This window comes from Chiloscyllium punctatum, chromosome 25, assembly GCF_047496795.1.
Source record: "Chiloscyllium punctatum isolate Juve2018m chromosome 25, sChiPun1.3, whole genome shotgun sequence".
NCBI lineage: Eukaryota > Metazoa > Chordata > Chondrichthyes > Orectolobiformes > Hemiscylliidae > Chiloscyllium > Chiloscyllium punctatum.
In genome coordinates this window covers 64,381,099-64,404,792 of record NC_092763.1, presented here as the reverse complement: position 1 = coordinate 64,404,792, position 23,694 = coordinate 64,381,099, and the positions used below count along the sequence as shown (strand labels likewise).

The 23,694-nt window shown below is 43.6% G+C and overlaps 1 protein-coding gene across 7 annotated transcripts in view; it reads right to left on the bottom strand.

Moving 5' to 3' along the window:
* nexmifb (neurite extension and migration factor b) overlaps positions 1 to 23,694 on the bottom strand; it is a 314,997-nt gene that overhangs the window by 72,602 nt on the left and 218,701 nt on the right. Inside the window, exon 1 of one of the 7 annotated variants that reach the window (XM_072595428.1) lies at positions 14,335 to 14,365. The exons of the other annotated variants lie outside the window; for them this stretch is intronic. The gene's annotated coding sequence lies outside the window, so the exon portion shown is untranslated. Of the gene's footprint in view, positions 1 to 14,334; positions 14,366 to 23,694 lie in introns of those variants that run through there. 7 annotated transcript variants of the gene reach the window in all.

The following is a 23,694-nucleotide window of genomic DNA, read 5'->3' as shown; positions in this document are numbered from 1 at the left end:
GCGTCGGGTTTTTAAGGAGTGGTGATGGAGGAGGCTCAGGACCTGCATGTGCTTGACGGAGTCGAAGGGGGAGTAAAATTGTTCGGCTACGGTGCAGTGGGGTTGATTGATTTGCATATCCCGGATATGTTCTCTGAAGCGCTCTGCAAGTAGGCATCCTGTCTCCCCAATGTAGAGGAGACCACATCAGGAGCAATGGATACAATAAATGACGTTTGGAAGTGCAGATAAAACTTTGATGGATGTGGAAGACTCCTTTGTGGCCTAGGATGGAAGGGGGGGGGGCTGGGTGCAGGTTTTGCAATTCCTGAGGTGGCATGGGAAGATGCCGGGAGGGGAGTGTGGGTTGGTGGGGTTGCGGACCTGACGAGAGAGTTGCAGAGAGAACAGTCTTTACAGAAAGCGGATAGGGGTGGGGAGGAAAATATATCTCTGATGGTGGGGTCCGTTTGTAGGTGGCAGAAATGGAGGAGGATGATGCAACGTATACAGAGGTTGGTGGGGTTGAAGGTGAGGACCGGGGGGGTTCTGTCTTTGTTGTCATTGGAGGGGTGGGGTTGGAGGGTGGAGGTGTGGGAAGTGGATGAGATGTGATGGAGGGCATCATCAGTCACATGGGAGGGGAAATTGCGGCCTTTAGAGAAGGAGGCCATCTGGTGTGTTCTGTGGTGGAACTGGTCCGACTGGGTGCAGATGCGGCAGAGACGGAGGAATTGAGAATAAGGGATAACATAGAACATAGAACAATACAGCGCAGTACAGGCCCTTTGGCCCTCGATGTTGAGCCAATCCAAGCCCACCTAACCTACACTAGCCCACTATCCTCCATATGCCTATCCAATGCCCGTTTAAATGCCCATAAAGAGGGAGAGTCCACCACTGCTACTGGCAGGGCATTCCATGAACTCACGACTCGCTGAGTAAAGAATCTACCCCTAACATCTGTCCTATACCTACCACCCCTTAACTTAAAACTATGCCCCCTTGTAATAGCTGACTCCATACATGGAAAAAGGTTCTCATGGTCAACCCTATCTAAACCCCTAATCATCTTGTACACCTCTATCAAGTCACCCCTAAACCTTCTTTTCTCCAATGAAAACAGCCCCAAGTGCCTCAGCCTTTACTCATACGATCTTCCTATCACCCGTTCCAGTGCCTCCACATCCTTCCTATAGTATGGCAACCAAAACTGCACACAATACTCCAGTTGCGGCCGCACCAGAGTCTTATACAACTGCAACATGACCTCAGGACTCCGGAACTCAATTCCTCTACCAATAAAAGCCAGTACGCCATATGCCTTCTTCACTGCACTATTTACCTGGGTGGCAACTTTCAGAGATCTGTGTACATGGACACCAAGATCCCTCTGCTCATCCACACTACCAAGTATCCGACCATTAGCCCAGTACCCCATCTTCTTGTTACTCATACCAAAGTGAATCACCTCACACTTACCCACACTGAACTCCATTTGCCACCTTTCTGCCCAGCTCTGCAGCTTATCTATATCCCGCTGTAACCTGCCAAATCCTTCCTCACTGTCAACAACTCCACCGACTTTCGTATCATCCGCAAACTTGCTTACCCAACCTTCTAGCCCCTCCTCCAGGTCATTTATAAAAATGACAAACAGCAATGGTCCCAAAACAGATCCTTGCGGAACGCCACTAGGAACTGCACTCCAAGATGAACCTTTACCATCAACTACTACCTTCTGTCTTATTCCAGCCAGCCATTTCCTAATCCAAACCTCCAACTCACCCTCAATGCCATACCTCCATATTTTTTGCATTAGCCTACCATGGGGAACCTTATCAAACGCCTTACTAAAATCCATATACACCACATCTACCGATTTACCCTCATCCACCTCCTTAGTCACCTTCTCAAAGAATTCAATAAGGTTTGTGAGGCACGACCTGCCCTTCACAAAACCATGCTGACTATCCTTGATCACATTATTCCTATCCAGATGTTCATAAATCCTATCCCTTACAATTCTCTCTAAGACTTTGCCCACAACAGAAGTGAGACTCACCGGCCGATAGTTACTAGGGTTATCCCTACTCCCCGTCTTGAACAAGGGAAACACATTTGCTGTACTCCAGTCTTCTGGCACTATTCCTGGAGACAACGAGGACATAAAAATCAAGGCCAATGGCTCTGCAATCTCCTCCCTTGCTTCCCAGAGAATCCTAGGATAAATGCCATCAGGCCCAGGGAACTTATCTATTTTCACCCTTTCCAGAATTTCCAACACCTCTTCCCTACATACCTCAAAGCCGTCCATTCTAATTAATTGTAACTCAGTATTCACATCGGCAACAATATCCTGTTCCTGAGTGAATACTGACGAAAAGTATTCATTCAGTGTCTCCCCAATCTCTTCAGCCTCCACACGCAACTTCCCACTACTATCCTTGACTGGACCTATTCCTACCCTAGTCATTGTTTTATTCCTGACATACCTATAGAAAGCCTTTGGGTTTTCCCTAATCCTACCAACTAAGGACTTTTCATGTCCCCTCCTTGCTGCTCTTAGCTCTCTCTTCAGATCCTTCCTGGCTACCTTATAACTCTCAATCGCCCCAATTGAACCTTCACGCCTCATCTTTACATTGGCCACCCTCTTCCCTTTAACAAGGGATTCCAATTCCTTATTAAACCACGGCTCCCTCACACGACCCTTTCCTCCCTGCCTGAAAGGTACATACTTATCAAGGACACTCAATAGTTGCTCCTTGAACAAGCTCCACATATCAATTGCCCCCTTCCCTTGAAGCCTACTTTTCCAAGCCATGCCTCACCGCATCATAATTTCCCTGCCCCCAGCTATAACTCTTGCCCTGCAGTGCACACTTATCCCTCTCCATCACTAGAGTAAAAGTCACCGAATTGTGGTCACTGTCCCCAAAGTGCTCACCTACCTCCAATTCTAACACCTGGCCTGGTTCGTTACCCAGAACCAAATCCAGTATGGCCTCACCTCTTGTTGGCCTGTCTACATATTGTGTCAGGAAACCCTCCTGCACACATTGGACAAACACCGACCCATCTAACGAACTCGAGCTATAGCTTTCCCAGTCAATATCAGGAAAGTTAAAGTCCCCCATAACAACCACCCTATTCCTTTCACTCTTCTCCTGAATCATCCTCGCAATCCTTTCTTCTACGTCTCTAGGACTATTAGGAGGCCTGTAGAAAACTCCTAACAGGGTGACCTCACCTTTCCTATTTCTAACCTCAGCCCAAACTACCTCAGATGGCGAGTCTTCATCCATCGTCCTTTCCACCGCTGTAATACTATCTTTGACAAGCAATGCCAGACCTCCCCCTCTTTTACCCCCACCTCTGACCCTACTAAAACATTTAAACCCTGGAACCTGCAACAGCCAATCCTGTCCCTGTTCTACCCATGTCTCCATAATAGCCACAACTTCGAAATCCCAGGTACCAACCCACGCTGCAAGTTCACCTACCTTATTTCGTATACTTCTTGCATTGAAGTATACACACTTCAAGCCACTTTCCTGTTTACAGGCACCCTCCTTTGAGATTGATGCCATGTTCCTAACCTCCCTACACTCCAGGTCCTGCACCCTAAAGCTGCAGTCTAGGTTCCCATGCCCTTGCAGAGTTAGTTTAAACCCACCCACCCCCCCAAGAGCCCTAGCAAACCTCCCCCCAAGGATACTGGTGCAGACCATCCTGTTTATAGAGGTCCCACCTTCCCCAGAAAGAACCCCAGTTATCCAGATACCAGAATCCCTCCCTCCTGCACCATCCCTGTGGCCACGCATTTAACTGTTCTCTCTCCCTATTCCTCGACTCTCTATCACGTGGCACGGGTAACAAACCAGAGACAACAACTCTGTTTGTTCTAACTCTGAGCTTCCAACCTAGCTCCCTGAAAGCCTGCCTAACATCCTCAGTCCTCTTCCTACCTACATCGTTGGTGCCAATGTGGACCACGACTTCGGGCTGCTCCCCCTCCCCCTTCCCCTTGAGGACCCAGAAAACACGATCAGAGACGTCACGTACCCTTGCACCTGGGAGGCAACATACCAAACATGAGTCTCTCTTGCCCCCACAAAACCGCCTGTCTGTGCCCCGAACTATCGAGTCCCCAATAACTATTGCTCTGCTCTTCTCCACGCTTCCCTTCTGAGCAATGGGGACAGCTCTGTGCCAGAGGCCTGAACCCCATTGCTTACCCCTGGTAAGTCGCCACCCCCCCCCCCCCCACAAGTATCCAAAACGGTATACCTGTTCTTGAGGGGAACGGCCGCAGGGGGTCCCTGCACTGGCTGCTTCCTCCCAGTCCCCCTCACTGTCACCCATCTGTCTGCAATCTTTGGAGTTACTACTTCCCTAAAGCTCCGATCTATGACCCCCTCTGCCTCCAGAATGATCCTAAGTTCATCCATCTCCAGCTCCAGTTCCCTAACACGGTCTTGGAGGAGCTGGAGATGGGTGCACTTCCTGCAAGTGTAATCAGCAGGGACGACCATGGCATCCCTCACCTCAAACATGTTGCAAGAGGAACATTGCACTGCCTTCACTGCCATCCTTCTAAAAGTAACCTTTTAAAAAAAAAACTAGGTCTAAAGAATAGAACATGCAAAATGCAGCACTTACCTACTTACCAAAACGAGTCTTATTATTAAGTTAGAGGAGGAGGGCGGATGGGAGGCACTACCTTTGTAGTGCCTCGGGTTCCTCTCCTGCACGCTTTTATAGGGGGAAATAAACCTACCCAGGTAAGCTTGTGCTACACCAGCTTCTGGGTCCGCTCCGCGCTTTGTTTAAAAAAAACTTTCAAATTTAAACCATTAAACAAACGTCACCGAGCCTTCAAGCAGCCACTGCCAAACAGCCCTTACCTGCTCCGCTGAGAGAACATAGAACATAGAACAATACAGCACAGAACAGGCCCTTCGGACCACGATGTTGTGCCGAACTTCTAACCTAGATTAAGCACCCATCCATGTACCTATCCAAATGCCGCTTAAAGGTCGCCAATGATTCTGACTCTACCACTCCCACGGGCAGCGCATTCCATGCCCCCACCACTCTCTGGGTAAAGAACCCATCCCTGACATCTCCCCTATACCTTCCACCCTTCACCTTAAATTTATGTCCCCTTGTAACACTCTGTTGTACCCGGGGAAAAAGTTTCTGACTGTCTACTCTATCTATTCCTCTGATCATCTTATAAACCTCTATCAAGTCACCCCTCATCCTTCGCCGTTCCAACGAGAAAAGGCCGAGAACTCTCAACCTATCCTCGTACGACCTACTCTCCATTCCAGGCAACATCCTGGTAAATCTTCTCTGCACCCTCTCCAAAGCTTCCACATCTTTCCTAAAGTGAGGCGACCAGAACTGCACACAGTACCCCAACTGTGGCCTAACCAAAGTCCTGTACAGCTGCAACATCACCTCACGACTCTTGAATTCAATCCCTCTGCTAATGAACGATAATACTCCATAGGCCTTCTTACAAACTCTATCCACCTGAGTGGCAACCTTCAAAGATCTATGTACATAGACCCAAGATCCCTCTGTTCCTCCACCTGACTAAGAACCCTACCATTAACCCTGTATTCCGCATTCTTATTTGTTCTTCCAAAATGGACAACCTCACACTTGGCAGGGTTGAACTCCATCTGCCACTCCTCAGCCCAGCTCTGCATCATATCTAAGTCCCTCTGCAGCCAACAACAGCCCTCCTCACTGTCCACAACTCCACCTATCTTCGTATCATCTGCAAATTTACTGACCCACCCTCGACTCCCTCATCTAAGTCATTAATAAAAATTACAAACAGCAGAGGACCCAGAACTGATCCCTGCGGAACTCCACTTGTAACTGGGCTCCAGGCTGAATATTTACCATCTACCACCACTCTCTGCCTTCGACCGGTTAGCCAGTTTTCTATCCAATTGGCCAAATTTCCCTCTATCCCATGCCTCCTGACCTTCCGCATAAGCGGAGAGTGATAACATGTTTCCAGGAGGCAGGGTGGGAGGGCGTGTAATCCAGGTAGCTGTGGGAGTTGGTGGGTGTGTAGAAGATGTCAGTGTTAAGTCAGTCACCATTGATGAAGAGGGGATGGAAGTGTCTGAGATGGTCCAGGTGAACTTAAGGTCGAGGTGGAATGTGTTGGTGAAGTTGATGAACTGTTCAATATACTTTTGCCTAGTGATAGGAAACAGTTTCAATCCAGTTCCCCTCACATTCATTCCTACTATAGTGACGAGAACAGGTAGACTTTATTGAATATGAGTTCCAGGTTGACAGCCCCAATCAGGAAGCCCTGGCTGACAGAAATCACAGGAATGTGAGAGGTTATGCTCGCTCTGAGAGCTGGTTCTAAGGAGGTCAGACCAGTGTCAAGTACTATGCATATGTAAATAAAGGTTGACTTAGTGATGGGATACCGGCCTCTGTGGAATTATTTCACCTACCACTTGCTGGCCAGCACGATTCAGTCCAACGATCTTTAGATCACTGAATGGGTCCTGTAAGAGTAGTTTGCAAGGTAATTTTTTTAAATTTCCTATGAGAGACAAGCACCTTAAACTGGAAAAATAAATTGTTTTAAAGTGCAGTAAAATGAACCATGTTACAAACTCCAATTGGTGATATACTTTTAAAAGAAAATTGACCACTTCCAAAAAACTCTGACACCTCTCTGGGCAAATTGAATCCTGTCCTTCTGGCTCAGGAGTAGGGACACTACCAATGCACCACAGAAGTCCTTAAATTTACCCAGAAATGAATTGCCAATGTCTATTGTTGGTGCAATTGTAAATATTCTGAATACAATAACTCCAAATAAAAAATTTTAAAGGGCAAATAACAACAAATACCACTCCGTTACTTGAATTTCCTGAAGATGGCGACTCGTTCTGCAGTGTGATCGCACTGGTATCAGCCAGTGGTCACCTTCAATGTATGAACTTGAATGGTGAGTGCCACCCTGATCTTGGGAAAATTCAGAGTGAAGCTGATATCAACTATCACACACGTATTTCACCTTTAATCGTTGGCCACAGATATTAGCTAAATGTCCAGAACAGAGCTCTGGCTAATTTCTCCCTACTAAAATCTGGAGATCCTGAGACCAATTAAATATGACTAAGTGCAGATTAGGGACAGAAAGAAAGATGTTAATTGTATGTAAGTTGAAGGCATTAGCTCGGGATCTACTCATGCTTTTATACTTAAGACTAGAAGAAGTTGCAGAATTAGTTACAGCTCCCTTACGTCTGTGTCAAATGGCCTTGATTCCAATCTCATCTGCTTTGGGAGTGTGTCATAACATTTCTGAAAAAGTTAATTTTACAAAATGGAAATTGCAACTACTTAAATGTGTGTTGTGGTACAAGGGTAGTATCTAACCTTTGGGCTAGAAAAGTCAGATTCCAGTCCCACCTGCCATAGAAGTGTGCCAAAACATGTCCAAAGAGGTTGATTAAAAACATTGTTTAAAAATGGAAACAGAAAGGGTCTTGTAGCAAAGTGGTCGTGACTGTCCCTCTCGGCAAGGAAATCCAGGATCAAGTCTCACCTCAGGATGTGGTCACCTTGGAATTGTATTACAGGACATCTAAACAGAGAACAGACTGAAAATGTGGTTGCTGTGCTGGCAACGTTGCTTTACAGTGACTAGCAACTAGAACAAAAGAGTGGTAGAGGGTCTGCACAGTGACTGAGTGAGGTGGGGAAAGGTTGAGAAGAGGGATTTAGTGAGACATTGAAAAGGAGGGGATTTAGGAAGATGGGTTGCTGAGTGCGTGAGTGAGGTAGGGGGATTTGGAAAGAGATGCAGGTTTGTGTAATGGCTGCATGAAGACTAGTGAGTGAGGGTGGGGGTTGCACAGAGAAGGGTCTCACTGAGTCTTCTGCCACCAAGAAAAATGGAGAGTTTGACAGAATCCTGAGTACATAAAATAAAACTTTTTACAAGCACTTTGAAACAAAAATCTTCATATTTATATGATGCAAATGTTAATCTACAAAATACAATCTAATAATTATATACTGAATGTTGTTTTGTTACCATTTTGTTTCCACTGGTATCTCGGCTCACATTAATTATCAGTTGTTAAAACAGGGTCACATTAGAAAATAGTTTGGGAAGCAATAACATAAGACATTCCTGAATTATACCATGCAGTGTTCACCATCAGTGAGCCTCAAGGGCTCAATTCTGTTATTGCTCTGACAATCTGGTCAGCAGGTAAGCTTTGGTAAGCTTTCACAAATAATAGTATCTATATTTAGAGAAAATTAGCCTTACTCTTCTACAGTATTTTATGCTACAAGAATTTACAGCTCAAGTTACAAGCAAGCCTTCAGAACACAGTTAAAACCCTGGATAATAGAATTCAGTTCCCTGTATTATCCCTTTTCTTACTTGTCAAGAAAGGCAAGTGCTCCAAGGACAGATGCTGCAGATCCATATCATTCACCATCTTCATAATAACTTTATGGAACATGTCAGAAAATTCTATTTGAAGCTGTGTTGTTGAACAGGAACCTGCCAAAATCTAGAGGGTCTTACTTCTCAACAGAGTAACCAATTATACCAATATATCTATTAAGACAAAATTTGATATAGAACCGCAGTGCTTTTACAGTCTTCTGCAAGGTTTATTTATGAGCAAAGTATTTTTTGTAGTGAGTGCTGGATATTCTATCTCAAAGGGCACATAATCATAAATTACAATAAACTGTACATTTTACTCATAAATTACAATAAACTGTACATTTTACTCATCTTGCAATGGAAATAATTGCAGGTTTGTGTTGTGGATGAGCAAGATCCAGTACTTCAAAGCCAAACTTTCAGTTCAGACAAGCTTCAAATGTAGAGCCAGGTCTGTTCAAGCCCTTTAAATTTACTGTTTTAATTAGGAAGCTCGAAGATAGAAGGACTTTCTTCTCTGATTTGAAATTCCTTTTCCCCAATGGTTTCTCCACTGACATGGCACAATATGAATTAAACCTCACAGCAATTTTGTTCTTTTTTCTGAATTTTCTCACAGAGAAGGTGACCTCACTTGGTTAGAGCTCTCTATTTGCCCACAACATCTGAGTGTCTCAACCACATTGTTTTCTTCATCTGAGATCCCATAAGATGAGCTTCAGCGGTTTCACTGACAGTGTGGATTTTTGAACAACACTCAAAAACATTGACTTTCCTGCTATCCTCCCAATCAGGATTATGATCTCTGGCCAACTTCTTCCCCACTTTAATTTCTTCTCCACTTTAATTTCTCAGACTAACAGTGATATAGAGTCATAGAGTCATAGAGATGTACAGCATGGAAACAGACCCTTCGGTCCAACCCGTCCATGCCGACCAGATATCCCAACCCAATCTAGTCCTATCTGCCAGCACCCAGCCCATATTCCTCCAAACCCTTCCTATTCATATACCCATCTAAATGCCTCTTAAATGTTGAAATTGTACCAGCCTCCACCACATCCTCTGGCAGCTCATTCCACACAAGTACCACCCTCTGCGTGAAAAAGTTGCCCCTTAGGTCTCTTTTATATCTTTCCCTTCTCACCATAAACCTATGCCCTCTAGTTCTGGAGTCCCTGACTCCAGGGAAAATACTTTGCCTATTTATCCTACCCATGCCCCTCATAATCTTGTAAACCTCGATAAGGTCACCCCTCAGCCTCCGACGGTCCAGGGAAAACAGATCCAGCCTGTTCAGCCTCTCCCTATAGCTCAGATCCTCCAACCCTAGCAACATCCTTGTAAATCTTTTCTGAACCCTTTCAAGTTTCACAACATCTTTCCGATAGGAAGGAAACCAGAATTGCACGCAATATTCCAACAGTGGCCAAACCAATGTCCTGTACAGCCACAACATGACCTCCCAATTCCTGTACTCAATACATTGACCAACAGAGGAAAACATACCAAACGCCTTCTTCACTATCCTATCTACCTACGACTCCACTTTCAAGGAGCTATGAACCTGCACTCCAAAGTCTCTTTGTTCAGCAACACTCCCTAGGACCTTACCATTAAGTGTATAAGTTCTGCTAAGATTTGCTTTCCTGAAATGCAGCACCTCGCATTTATCTGAATTAAACTCCATCTGCCACTTCTCAGCCCATTGGCCCATCTGGTCAAGATCCTGTTGTAATCTGAGGTAACCCTCTTCGCTGTCCACTACACCTCCAATTTTGGTGTCATCTGCTTACTTACTAACTGTACCTCTTATGCTTGCATCCAAATCATTTATGTAAATGACAAAAAGTAGAAGGCCCAGCACCAATCCTTGTGGCATTCCACTGGTCACAAGCCTCCAGTCTGAAAAACAACCCTCCACCACCATCCTCTGTCTTCTACCTTTCAGCCAGTTCTGTATCCAAATGGCTAGTTCTCCCTGTATTCCGTGAGATCTGACCTTGCTAATCAGTTTCCCATGCGGAACCTTGTCGAACGCCTTACTGAAGTCCCTATAGATCACATCTACTGCTCTGCCCTCATCAACCTTCTTTGTTACTTCATCAAAAAACTCAATCAAGTTTGTGAGACATTATTTCCCATGCACAAAGCCATGTTGACTATCCCGCATCAGTCCTTGCCTTTCCAAATACATGTACATCCTGTCCCTCAGGATTCCCTCCAACAACTTGCCCACCACCGAGGTGAGGCTCACTGGTCTATAGTTCCCTGGTTGTCCTTACCACCTTTCTTAAACAGTGGCACCACGTTTGCCAACCTCCAGTCTTCCGGCACCTCACCTGTGACTATCGATGATACAAATATCTCAGCAAGAGGCCCAGCAATCACTTCTCTAGTTTCCCACAGAGTTCGAGGGTACATCTGATCAGATCCTGGGGATTTATCCACCTTTAACCGTTTCAAGACATCCAGCACTTCCTCCTCTGTAATCTGTACATTTTGCAAGATGTCACCATCTATTTCCCTACAGTCTATATCTTCCATATTCTTTTCCACAGTAAATACTGATGCAAAATATTCATTTAGTATCTCCCCTATTTTCATATCCAAGGTCTTATTCCAGCTAAGATCATCTAACATACAGCACCATTTTTAGTTTATAGTATTTTGTAGCATATATTATACACCAGGATATCCCAAAGCCCTTGACTGCTACAAGTACTTGAGAAGCAGTGACAAAATGAATTTGGAATGTCAGTCTTGGTTCAGTCATAGCACTATCACAGCAGGTTGTGGCTTCATGTTCCACTCCAGAGACAAAAGCACAAAAATCAAGGCTGACATGCCAGTAGAGCCCTGTCATATGTATCTTTCAGAAAACGTTTAAACTCAATGTTCTCTCTGCCCCAATTAGATGTATGCAAAATATTTTATGGTACCATTTTGAAAAGCAGTAGAGCTTCTCTGAATTCAGGCTAAAATGTATCCCTTAATCAACATTATCTAAATGACTACATAGTGTGTTTCTTTTTGTGCTTGTGGTACTTTTCTGTGATTGATTGATTGGTGGGTTCCTTACAACAGTGACTTCATTCAAGTGCTTTGGGATGATCTTAGATGCAGGTCTTTCTTTCATTCAGCAAAATTTTGCAAACAGAAATGACTGATTGCCTAATTTGTTTCAGTGATGTTGGTTGAGTGTGAAGGGTTGGTCAAGGTATCTAGAGAATTCCTAACTCTTCTTCAAATTGTGGCATCTGAAGGGTCAGTTGTGAATTGGTTCAACATCTCATCAACATTTACCAACTCCCTTAGCACTGCTTGGAAGTAACAACAGAAATAATATGCTTGTCACACTGGAGTCAAGCTTGAACCTACACTTTTCATATTCAGAGGCAAGAGGGCTACCCAGTACTAAGAATGTCAGTTTACAAAATGGAGAGTGAACCTGATGCTGTTTGATCTGTTCTACACATCACTATTTTACTGTCCCAGGTCACAAAGAGTTAAGTGACCACTTTCAACAGAGGTTGAACAAGAACGTTACTGGCTTCAGCTATGATATATTGACAGCATGCTTTGTGGGCAGGTGATACCATCTGAAAATGTGATTGTGGCGCAGACAGTCTCACACAGGGCACCTCACACCTTTAATGTATTATCTGGGCTGACATGATACCAATTGTTCGAGTTCACTTGAGAATGTACCTTTAAAAAAGTTCTGCGATTTACATATGAAAGAATAGAAACTAACATGTTCATTCTAAAAGATAAGAGACTTAGAGTCATAGAGATGTACAGCATGGAAACAGACCCTTCGGTCGAACTCAATGACAACCAGATATCCCAACCTAGTCTAGTCCATCTGCCAGCACCTGGCCCATGTCCCTCCAAACCCTTCCTATTCAGATACCCATCCAAATGCCTCTTAAATGTTGCAATTGTACCAGCCTCCACCACTTCCTCTGGCAGCTCATTCCATACAGGCACCACCCTCTGCATGAAAAAGTTGTTCCTTAGGTCTCTTTTATATCTTTCCCCTCTCACCCTAAACCTATGCCCTCTAGTTCTGGCCTCCCCGACCCCAGGGAAAAGACTTTGCCTATTTACCTATCCATGCCCCTCATAATTTTATAAACCTCTATGAGGTCATCCCTCAGCCTCTGACGCTCCAGGGAAAACAGCCCCAGCCTGTTCAGCCTCTCCCTATAGCTCAAATCCTCCAAACCTGGCAACATCCTTGTAAATCTTTTCTGAACCCTTTCAAGTTTCACAACATCTTTCCAATAGAAAGGAGACCAGAATTACACGCAATATTCCAACAGTTGCCTAACCAATGTCCTGTACAGCCGCAACATGACCTCCCAACTCCTGTACTCAGTACTCTGACCAATAAAGGAAAGCACACCTAATGCCTTCTTCACTATCCTATCTACCTGCGACTCCACTTTCAAGGAGCTATGAACCTGCAGTCCAAGGTCTCTTTGTTCAGCAACACTCCCGAGGACCTTACCATTAAGTGTATAAGTCCTGTTAAGATTTGCTTTCCCAAAATGCACCACTTCACATTTATCTAAATTAAACTCCATCTGCCACTTCTGAGTCTATTGGCCCATTTGATCAAGATCCCATTGTAATCTGAGGTAACCTTCTTCACTGTCCACTATACCTCCAATTTTGGTGTCATCAGCTCATATCCAAATTATTTATATAAATGATGAAAAATAGTAGGCCCAATCCCGATCCCTGTGGCACTCCACTGGTCACAGGCCTCTAACAAACAATCCAGGTCTTTGTCAATATATAATTTCAGTTACATCACACTGTAAACTTTTGCTATAAATTCTGCGTCTTACGATCTTATACTCCATAACCAGCTGATGAAGGAGCAGAGCTCCAAAAGCTAGTGCTTCACAATTATTAAGTTATTAAATTATTAAATCACAATTATTAAGTTAGCACCAGCAGAACATTGCTTTGTTTGGATGACATTTCAGTTTATTATCATCCAATTCCCACAATAAATCAATTACTCATAGAACTGACTGACATTAGCATGAATGTTAGTTAATTCTTTAAGACATAATGAAAAGCTTGCATTGCTTTTGCTTTTAAGGGACAAATTTCCTGCTCTCAGGAAATTCATTCTGCAATAGGGCAGGTGAAAAAAAACAAAACTTGACCTTTGGATGAAAAGACTCTCAATAAATTAAGACCTTGAGTTTCTAAGATCAATCACTAAAACCACTATCATGGCAGAATTTTTCTATATTTCATAAATATATTAGATTAGATTAGATTAGATTACTTACAGTGTGGAAACAGGCCCTTCGGCCCAACAAGTCCACACCGCACCCGCCGAAGTGCAACCCACCCATACCCCTACATCTACCCCTTACCTAACACTACGGGCAATTTAGCATGGCCAATTCACCTGACCTGCACATCTTTGGAGTGTGGGAGGAAACCGGAGCACCCGGAGGAAACCCACGCAGACACGGGGAGAACGTGCAAACTCCACACAGAGAGTCGCCTGAGGCGGGAATTGAACCCAGATCTCTGGCGCTGTGAGGCAGCAGTGCTAACCACTGTGCCACCATGCCGCCCACGGTCAATAGCACATTTAGCAGCTATTATGCAGGGATTTCAGAGATGAAAAATTGGCAATGGTTTTCTCTAGTCAGTATTTCAGGTTAAACTATAGCGATATTATTTTAAAATACAGATTAAAGAATAGTTTAATTGGTTGCTTTGTAATGTCACAACTAGCAGTCAGCTCAATTGCTTTTCCAGATTTTATGAAGGAACTTTTACGCTATACCCCAGTATGCACATGGGTAAAGCAGCAACGGTGTCCCTCCCTGCCCCTTCACTTTTTAATGGTGTACCTCCACAGGCTACAATCCTTTTGGTATTCAGTTACATCGCGGCCCATCAAGTTTTGATTCTCTCAGTCAAAGGACCACCTTGTGCTTTTCACTGTGGATTTAAATAGAACTGGAGTCTGCTGTTTGTGTATGTGGCTCATCTTCCCAATCTAAGCACAAAAACAGCAGTTTAGCATACAATCATGGCTCTATTGAAACTCAATGCAGTAAAGAGCACCACTGTACAAAATAGGTTGAAATGACAAATACCTTTTGAACAGGAAATCAAGTTAAAACATACTTAAATTCTCATAACAGTATATAGGTTAAAATGTTATTGATTTCTATGCGTTTTTTAATCCGGTTAGGCAGGAAATCCAGAATCATTTTTCGTCATAATGTTTCTGCACAAAATTTTTGATTTCGAGTATAAAAACATAACACAGCTTTCCAAGTGAGGATTTGCAGCTACAGGGTACATTATTTTATCTGCTATAACAATTATCGTGTGATGAAGAGTTTTGTGATGTAATTGTGAGTAGATGTTTGCAATGTTTGTGTATTTTAGTGTTTATCACAATTTATGACAGTGATGCATTCAAATAGGTTGCAGCTGCTGATTGCAACACTGTCAGGCAACAGCTGCCTTATTCTTGTGAAGATGAAGTTGAGGTCATGGAGTTATTTGGCTGTTGTTAAGCCACTGCTATTATTTGTTTTCCACCTTTGATTTTTTTTTTGTTTTATGTATATTTATTTAGTATAACCACCCTCTGTACAGATTCATCAGAAAGAACATTTTTCAGCAACAAATTTAGATGAGGACATTTTTTGTGCATTTTGCTGAATACAGTGAAAACAGAAATTGTGTAGAAATTCCAGGCCATCGAATGATATCTACATAACTGTGCGTGGTCCGTGGCAGTAACTGGGAGGAAGGAAAGTATCCAAAAAATGGAGAGAGAGAGAGAGAGAGAGAGAGAGAGAGAGAGAGCGCAGAGAACTAAGTCACCCATAGCCACCTCCTAGCCACAGCTGGAACATCATGATATTGGCTGAAGATCAGGAGGTGTCACCTTCCTATCATTCACATCTTTGGAAAGCATGTAGCTCATGGGGATCTCAAAGGGGAGAAATTAGTGGGTGGCATTTAATAGAAATGAATACCTCTTTTAGAAACAGAATTGCTAAGATTTTATTCACCAAAATGAGTTACATTTGTTTTAATTAATAATAATGTCTGTTGTCATGTTAAAATGTAGATTAAGCTGTATGTCTGAAACGATAAACGATAAAATGATCTGACATGATTTTCTGGATATAATAATGATTTCACTGCTGTTAAATTATTTATTTTAAAATGTGGCGAATGAATGTGAGAGTTGTGTTGAGGCATGTATACATGGAAAGCTGCTGGTTCAATTACAGCCTCTTCTGTAAAGTTAAATTACCTCAGGCCGAAGATGTAAACCCTCCTTCAGCATTCTGGGTGAAATGTAGGTGGATAGATGAGTGAGTGATGGTCAATGAGAAATCATCTGTGAATCCAAATCTTAGTACTGACTGTATAGGATGATAATTACATGTTCGACTGTTTGATATGACAGAGGTTGCAAAAGTTAGGTCTTGCATAATGAATGGAATACAATTTTCACTCATGAAGGTCACCCGTAATGTAGGGGCATACTTGACTATAACACATTGTCATCTTCAGAGAAAGAAAAGAAAGGAAGTGTTGGTTGGAATGCTCCGAAATGGTAGAAAAATCTGCTGACACTTGAAGACATAGTCAATTGAGAAAGGTAATGGAGGGAAGAAGGCACCTTCCCCTGTTCAAACAGTTACAGAGGAGAAGAGGGAGGAAAGAGATAAGTTAACTTAATTAAGAAGTAATTGAAGTTTAGGTAATGCTCTACCAACCCAAAAGTATATGTATATGTGGATAATCTGATAGGACACCCATGTTAAAGGACCCACTATTCAAATTAACTATCACAAAATTGAAATGAGCTTGTCTCCAACAGGATATTTTACCTCTGTGGCAATACTAATGTTACCTCCTACAATATTAGGGGAGGCAATGGTCTTGTGGTATTAGTGCTAGGCTATTAATCCAGCATCGTAGCTAATGTCCTGTAGACCCAGGTTCAAGTCCCGCCATGGCAAATGGTGGAATTCAAATTCAAGAAAGAAATTAAGGGTCTAATAATGGCCATGAAATCATTGTCAGCTATCAAAAACACCATCAGGTGCACTAATGTTCTTTAAGGAAGGAAATCTGCCTCCTTTTCCGGTCTGGCCAATAATTCCAGATTCCCAACAATGTGATTGACTCTTAGCTGCCCTCTGAGCATTTAGGGATGGGTAATAAATGCCAAAGGCATCAGAGAATTTAAAAATAGGTTATGGATATTATGGTATTGAAGAATCCAACACACATTTAAACTATTAACATCAGAATATCCCTCTTCATTCTCTCTGTACACGAGTGATGTACTGTACATTGGTATGAGCTAGCTTTTTTCATAATTTAACTCCATGACCAGTGATGATTTTGTATGTTTTAGAAATCATGATGGCTCAGTGGTTAGCATTGCTGCCTCACATCATGAGGGACCCAAGTTCAATTGGAGCCACAGATAACTGTCTATGTGCAGTTTTCATGTTTTCCCTGCGTCTGCATGGGGTTTCCTCCCACAGTCCAAAGATGTGCAAGTTAGGTGGATTGGTCATGCTAAATTACGGGTCATGTCCAGGGATGTGTGGGTTAGGTGCATTAGCCTTGATATGCAGGGTTACGGGGATAGGATGGGGACTGAGTCTGGGTGGGATACTCTTCGGACCATCAGTGTGAACTTGTTGGACCGAATGGCCTGTTTCTTCACTGGAGAGGTTCTATTCTATTCTATTTTTCGCTGGTATCCAAGTATTTGTATTTATATTGCTAACTTGAATTCTCTTCCAGTGCTCAGTTTTGCTAGTTTTCTAACTGCTTGCTCTTCGTTTATCTTCTTCAACCTCTTCCGTCTTTGAAGAAGAATGTGCTGTGTCTCAAAATGGTTAGCAATTGGTTGCTGGGCAAGGCCATTTGTGTTTGCTTTCCAAGCATAAGCTATGCTGATGCTAGTAGTCTCTTTTCCATTGGTGTTACATAAAAATATAGCAATATAATGTAAAAGTCTTGCTTTGTTGTTTGACACGATTATCATTGACTTGATAGTACATACTGTATGCTCTGCTGGACTGTTGCAGCATGGATAGTGGGGTAATTACGCGATATGTACACACTTGGTTTTTGTTTTGAAACAGTTTGCAGGTGGACTGTGATCCGTTGTCAGATACTATCTGATCTGAGAAGGTGAATAAACTGTAATTAGTGGCACTCGTGGTGCTGATGGCATCTATGCCCATTGTGTTGCTAAGTGATTGAACAATGGAAATTTAGAGAAGCAATTCATCATGAGGATGTAATCTTTCTGATCCAGCATGAATAGGTCTGTTTTATTTTTTCCCAAGTAGTGAATGGAACATTGGGTGTGAATATAGAGGCTCCCTCTATTGTTGGGGTCGATATAATTGGCATTCAGGAATCACTGAACACCTGATTTCAGACCCGGCCCTGTACATAGATTCATGTGTGTTTTGTGTGTTCAATATGATCTGTCCCTGGCATAACATGGTCTAGGTATGATGTTCTGCTTTGTCCTTGAAAATGGTTTGTTGTGATATATCAATTTCAACTCTATAGGCCAGAATGAACAAATCTTCTTGAGGACATCCTTAAAGTTATGTCAGGTCAGTCCTGGATAAATGATCTTTTGCAACTCTTCTTGTTCATCTTTGATAGCTGCTGTTTGCAACTGTTCACATTTGTTCCAACCAAAGTGCCAAAGGTAGATTTTGAGAATGGCTTAAACTTCATCATCTAGAGCATCAGCGTGTGGATCAAAACAAATATCTTGGCCATGGTGTGGGTTGGATAATCTGCTCAGTGTATCAGATGTAATCATCGCAGAACTTGGTTTCCAAGTAATTTCATTACAGATTAATGGCTGATTCGATTGCATCAAGTGTTACATGTTGTGAGACATAGGCTGTACCATGGAGGGCCAGTTGCTGAGGTAAAGGTCATTAGGGAAATTAGTGGTAATATGTTGGCACTACCTCCAGTGTCAACTTCAGCTTCTAGTTTATATTGCTCTGCCTTTTTGATATCAATGATTACAAATGTTTCTGATTGCCATGTTCTGTCAATATGATGTGTGAGGTTAACAATATGTGAAGTCTGGCCACGTTCTGAAGTTTGCCTTTCACTGAGTTGACTCTGAGCTTCAGAATTGAGTTGCATTTTTTCACATCGTTAACATTTTCCTTGCTGTAGTGTTGGACCGTCTTTTTCATCATCTGCGCTTCATTCTAAGATCTTGACCTTTGGAACCAAATGTCCTGCACATTTGTACCCAACATCCCATGGTGCCACACGCTTTACAGATATCAAGAAAAGTTGGACAGCATGTGGGTAGGTATGACAAATCACACTTCTTACAAATTTTGTTGGTTAAGTGCACTTTCCAGACTGCAGCAATAACACAGTCTTCACTTCAAGCAGGTAATTGTTAGCCTGTCACTATGGCTTCATACTTGTGTCCATCATCAAGTAATGTGTCAATGTTATGGCCTTTTTTCTATCTGAAGTTTCCTTTTTAAAGGCTTTGATTAGTCTAGCAGAAATGACTAACTTCTCCTAGCAGAGGGAGAAAGTGAGGAATGCAGACGCGAGAGATCAGAGTCAAGAGTGTGGTGCTGGAAAAACACAGCAGGGCCCTTGACTCTTCTCCGAAACGTTGATTCACCTGCTCCTTGGATGCTGCCTGATGTGCTATGCTTTTCCAGCACCACACTCCCAACTAATTTCTGCTTCAGGCTGCCACAACTAGCCACATGCAATCAGATATAGCCAGAGAATTTGGTATGCATTCGCATCATGGGGAATCATGGGGCAGGGTGTGCAGGAAGTTAATACCCCTGCTGTTATCTCAGCCTCAAAGACAAGTGTTATATTTAAAGGATGGAGACCAAGGGTCTTGGACTGAATCCAAATCTTCTGGCCCTTCTCATCCTCTACCCACCCAATGTCTTGCAGATCAGGTTGTCTCAGAGGAGACAGCCCAGTGTTCGGTGATGCCCCACTGCAGGTTCTCCTCCAGGTGATCCAGTAGAGGTTGGAGATTTCCCAAGGATGGCAGCAAGAGGCCGTCCCATCAGACCAAAGAAGCCTGGTTGGAAGTCACAGCAATGGTTACTGACCATGAAGCTCACTCCGAATGCAGTACAAGAACAGGTTGAACAATCCTCTGTACTCTGTATGTGGCACCAACTAGTCACTGCGCACTGACACTAGGGGCATCAGGTAGCGCAAATGCAAAAGGCTGTCAGGTGTGAAGCAGACAGAACACATGGATTCAATATGCAGGAGTCTAGATTAGAGTGGTGCTGGAAAAGCACAGCAGTTCAGGCAGCATCCGAGGAACTGCTGTGCTTTTCCAGCACCACTCTAATCTAGACTCTGGTTTCCAGAGACATTGCAGTCATTGTTTTTACCTAGGTGATATGCAGGAGCCATTTAATCCTGTGAAAGTTTGATCAGTTGCAGGACAGTGCGGTCATTAACCTCGACTGGAGACGGCTCAGGAGCTGTCACAGGCAGGCAAGTTTATAAACTGCTCAGGTTTCCATCATGAAAGTACTCAATGCTTCCTTCTGTCTGCCAGGGAAAACTCAGAGTCAAAGGTTGTTCACCATGACTGCTGGAGGGCCATAACACAAGAGTCCTCAATCTGAGGGGAAAGCTGCCAAATTTGCTGGGGAGGCCTGGGAACTGAGCATGTCCAAACTGAGAGACCAGAGTCTCACAGCAATCCAGTGGGAATTCCTCCAGTCTGCTGTTGACAAATGAATAGGCAGGACTAAAGACTGAAGCATTCTTGAGGGAAGAGAGCGTGCAGAACAATCAATTAACTATTTTTGTTCTCCACTGCAGTTCCTTGCACTAAGTCAAAGACTGAGGAGGAACAAGCTCCACAGACTCGAAGGGCCAAAAGGCCTCTTGTGTACTGCACAATTTTATGATCCACCTCAAGCGGAGGTGGATTCAGAATCCCCAGAGGATGCACTATCACAGTATTCACCTGCCCTGTCCACCGGTGCAGACACACTAATTTTTCTGGATGCACATTTTAAATTAGGCTTAGGGTCACAACCTGGTGAGTGCAGGCATGTGGTTGAGGATATGACAACTGAGGTGTTTGATCCTCCAGGCCTTTGCAGAGGTCCACCTAAATGTTGAGACTCGGGATTCAGTTGTAAGAGATCCATTGGGGATGTAGAGGCTGGCAGGTGAACACTGAGGGGAGATGCCAAAAGCCATGAACAGACCACAATGAAAGATGAGGGAGTCCATCTAAGTTCAATCTGCTGTGTTGGCTCCAGCACTTGGGTGTCTCCATGGAAAGAGTAGCAGTCATCAGCTTGGGACACCCATCTGCCAGATATGTGCATGGAACTTCAGGCTGCAACAAGGCACCTTGACCTCCCTTCAGGTGCCCTTTATCCTTGAGGAGTTTGGGCAATGCTACTGGACACTAAAGAGAAGGAGCATCATTCAGGTACCCTGGGGCTTCATCCCAGGGGACTCCAGGCAGTGTCTCTCCTCTGCTAGATACACCATCACCTAGGGAAGATCAAACCGCAGGATGGTGTACGTTGTACTTGTGGAAAACAGGCAATAACAGTAAAACTCACAGCTCTGGCAGCATGCCGCTCGCAGTCAGTAGTGAACTTTAGAAAATCATTTGTCCTCCTGAACAGGGCACTTGTGACCTTACCATTGCAAGTGCAAGTGTGGAAGCTCGGGATATGTCTGATGATTCCCAAGGTGCTTTGAGAAAAGACACTAGTGAAGAAGTCCAATATCATGGTCAATGAAACAGAGTCATACAGCATAGAAAGAGGCCTTCTGGCCCACCACGTCCATGCCAAACTGGGCTTATTCCCATTTACCTAGGTTGGACTCATCTTCCAAAGGGAATTGAGAGACTGCTGAGTGCTCTGTTTTACAGAGACATGGCTCAGTGTGCTTTACAACCTGAGGGGCTTCTCTGCTCACTGAATGAACTGCTCGGCATCCTGAAGAACAGCTTCCTCCCTGCTGTTTTCAGACTTCTGAACAGACCTTTCAAATATTAACTCTGATCTCTCTCTGCGCCTTCTCTGCAGATGTAACGCTGCATTGTGCATTCTATTCTGCTACCCTGATGCACTTTGCACGGTACAATCTGCCTGTATAGCATGCATAACAATACTTTTTGATATATGTGACAACAACAAATCAATCAATCAATTAATTTCTGCTCTTGATCTACAGTATACTATGCCCTGCCATTTTAACTGCTTATCCAGGTGCTTCTTAAATATTGCCAGAGTAATTGTCTCCACTATCCCCAAGCCAATCCTGACCTTGACTCCTCCTGTTTTCCAAGCTAACTGTTCCTTAGCTTTCTGAGATTCTCCATTTCCAAGAAACCATCCACTGCTGCACCAAGATCCTGGAATATTCACCCTACATTCGCCCTTTTTGTTGTCACTATTCTATCCACCATCCAATACCATCAGTTTAACCCTTAGAACCCTACAGGGGACATCACTTACCCAACTCTTGAGGAACATCTCTTTTTCTTCCTGCCTGAAAACCAACTCCTGTACACTTCGAGGAGCACCACACTAATTACCTTGGTTCCTTCCCTATTCATTGTGTCCCAAAATATCCTGTACCTTTCTGCCTCAGACACCTTGCCCTCCTCCCTACATCCACCCCTTCCATCCACAGAATCTATGGCCCCTTCCCCCACACCGAGCCTTCCTTGGACAGTCTCAAAGTCTGGGACAGGCAGCCTCCCTCGACCTGCCTCCCTGCTCTATTCCCCTTTGGACTGCCCCACTCTATCCCATTCAATGCCTCACTGAATCATGGTCCCCAAAGACCACGAGGCAACATCAGCACCATATGACCCTGCCTGTTGCACACCAATGATACACAGTCAGGAACCTGAAGGCAATTATTGCCTCCTTACAGATAGCTTAATGGAAAAAGGGAACTTAATTCTGGCAAGACGACCTTTTAATGAGCATGCATGGCATGCAAACCTTGCAAAAGGTCTTCCTGTTGCCTGCCACCAGTAATTTGACCAGCCTTTAAAGTTCAGCAAACTTAATTTCAAAGTTCAAAATCACACAACACCAGGTTATAGTCCAACAGCTTTAATCGGAAGCACTCCGAAAGGTAGTAATTCCAATTAAACCTGTTGGACTATAACCTGGTGTTGTGTGATTTTGAACTTTGTACACCCCAGTCCAACACTGGCATCTCCAAATCTTAATTTCAAAGTTTGACCTGACCACTGGGAAGCTGGTGTTTGGCCACGTACACAATAAGATTACTGTGCTTGCCTTATTTCCTGTTCCTGGGAACCAGATTCCACACAAAGTGATTTAATTACTAACCCACCAGGCCACCCGGTGTCTTCTCCCACTTTGTATATTTTTAAAAATTAATTCACTGTCCTACTGAGAAAATGAATACTTATTTAAATTTTTTTAAGACAGTTTACTTCCTTCATTTGCTACAAAATTGAAAATTTGTCCAAGGTTGAATTAAACAGACTGTTAATTACTATATCCTATTGTAAACATTTGACAGTTGTGAGATGTATATTGGTACACTTTAACAAAATCAAACAGATGTTTTAAGAAGTGTTTTACATACAGTTTAGGGACCTGAGAGGTTGGTGGCTGTTGTAAGGTTAGGGCCACGGAAATCTCAAACTATTGCACAAATGTAGCAGGAAAATTTACACAGAAGTGGATTTAGAGTCATTGAGTCATAGAGACGTACAGCATGGAAACAGACCCTTCGGTCCAACCTGTCCATGCCGACCAGATATCCCAACCCAATCTAGTCCCACCTGCCAGCACCCAGCCCATATCCCTCCAAACGCTTCCTATTCATATACCCAGCCAAATGCCTCTTAAATGTTGCAATTGTACCAGCCTCCTCCACTTCCTCTGGCAGCTCATTCCGTACACGTACCACCCTCTGTGTGAAAAAGTTGCCCCTTATGTCCCTTTTATATCTTTCCCCTCTCACCCTAAACCTATGCCCTCCAGTTCTGGACTTCCCCACCCCAGGAAGTTCATTTATCCTATCCATGCTCGTCATAATTTTGTAAACCTCTATAAGGTCACCTGTCACCCTCCGACACTCCAGGGTAAACAGCCCCAGCCTGTTCAGCCTCTCCCAATAGCTCAAGTCCTCCAACCCTGGCA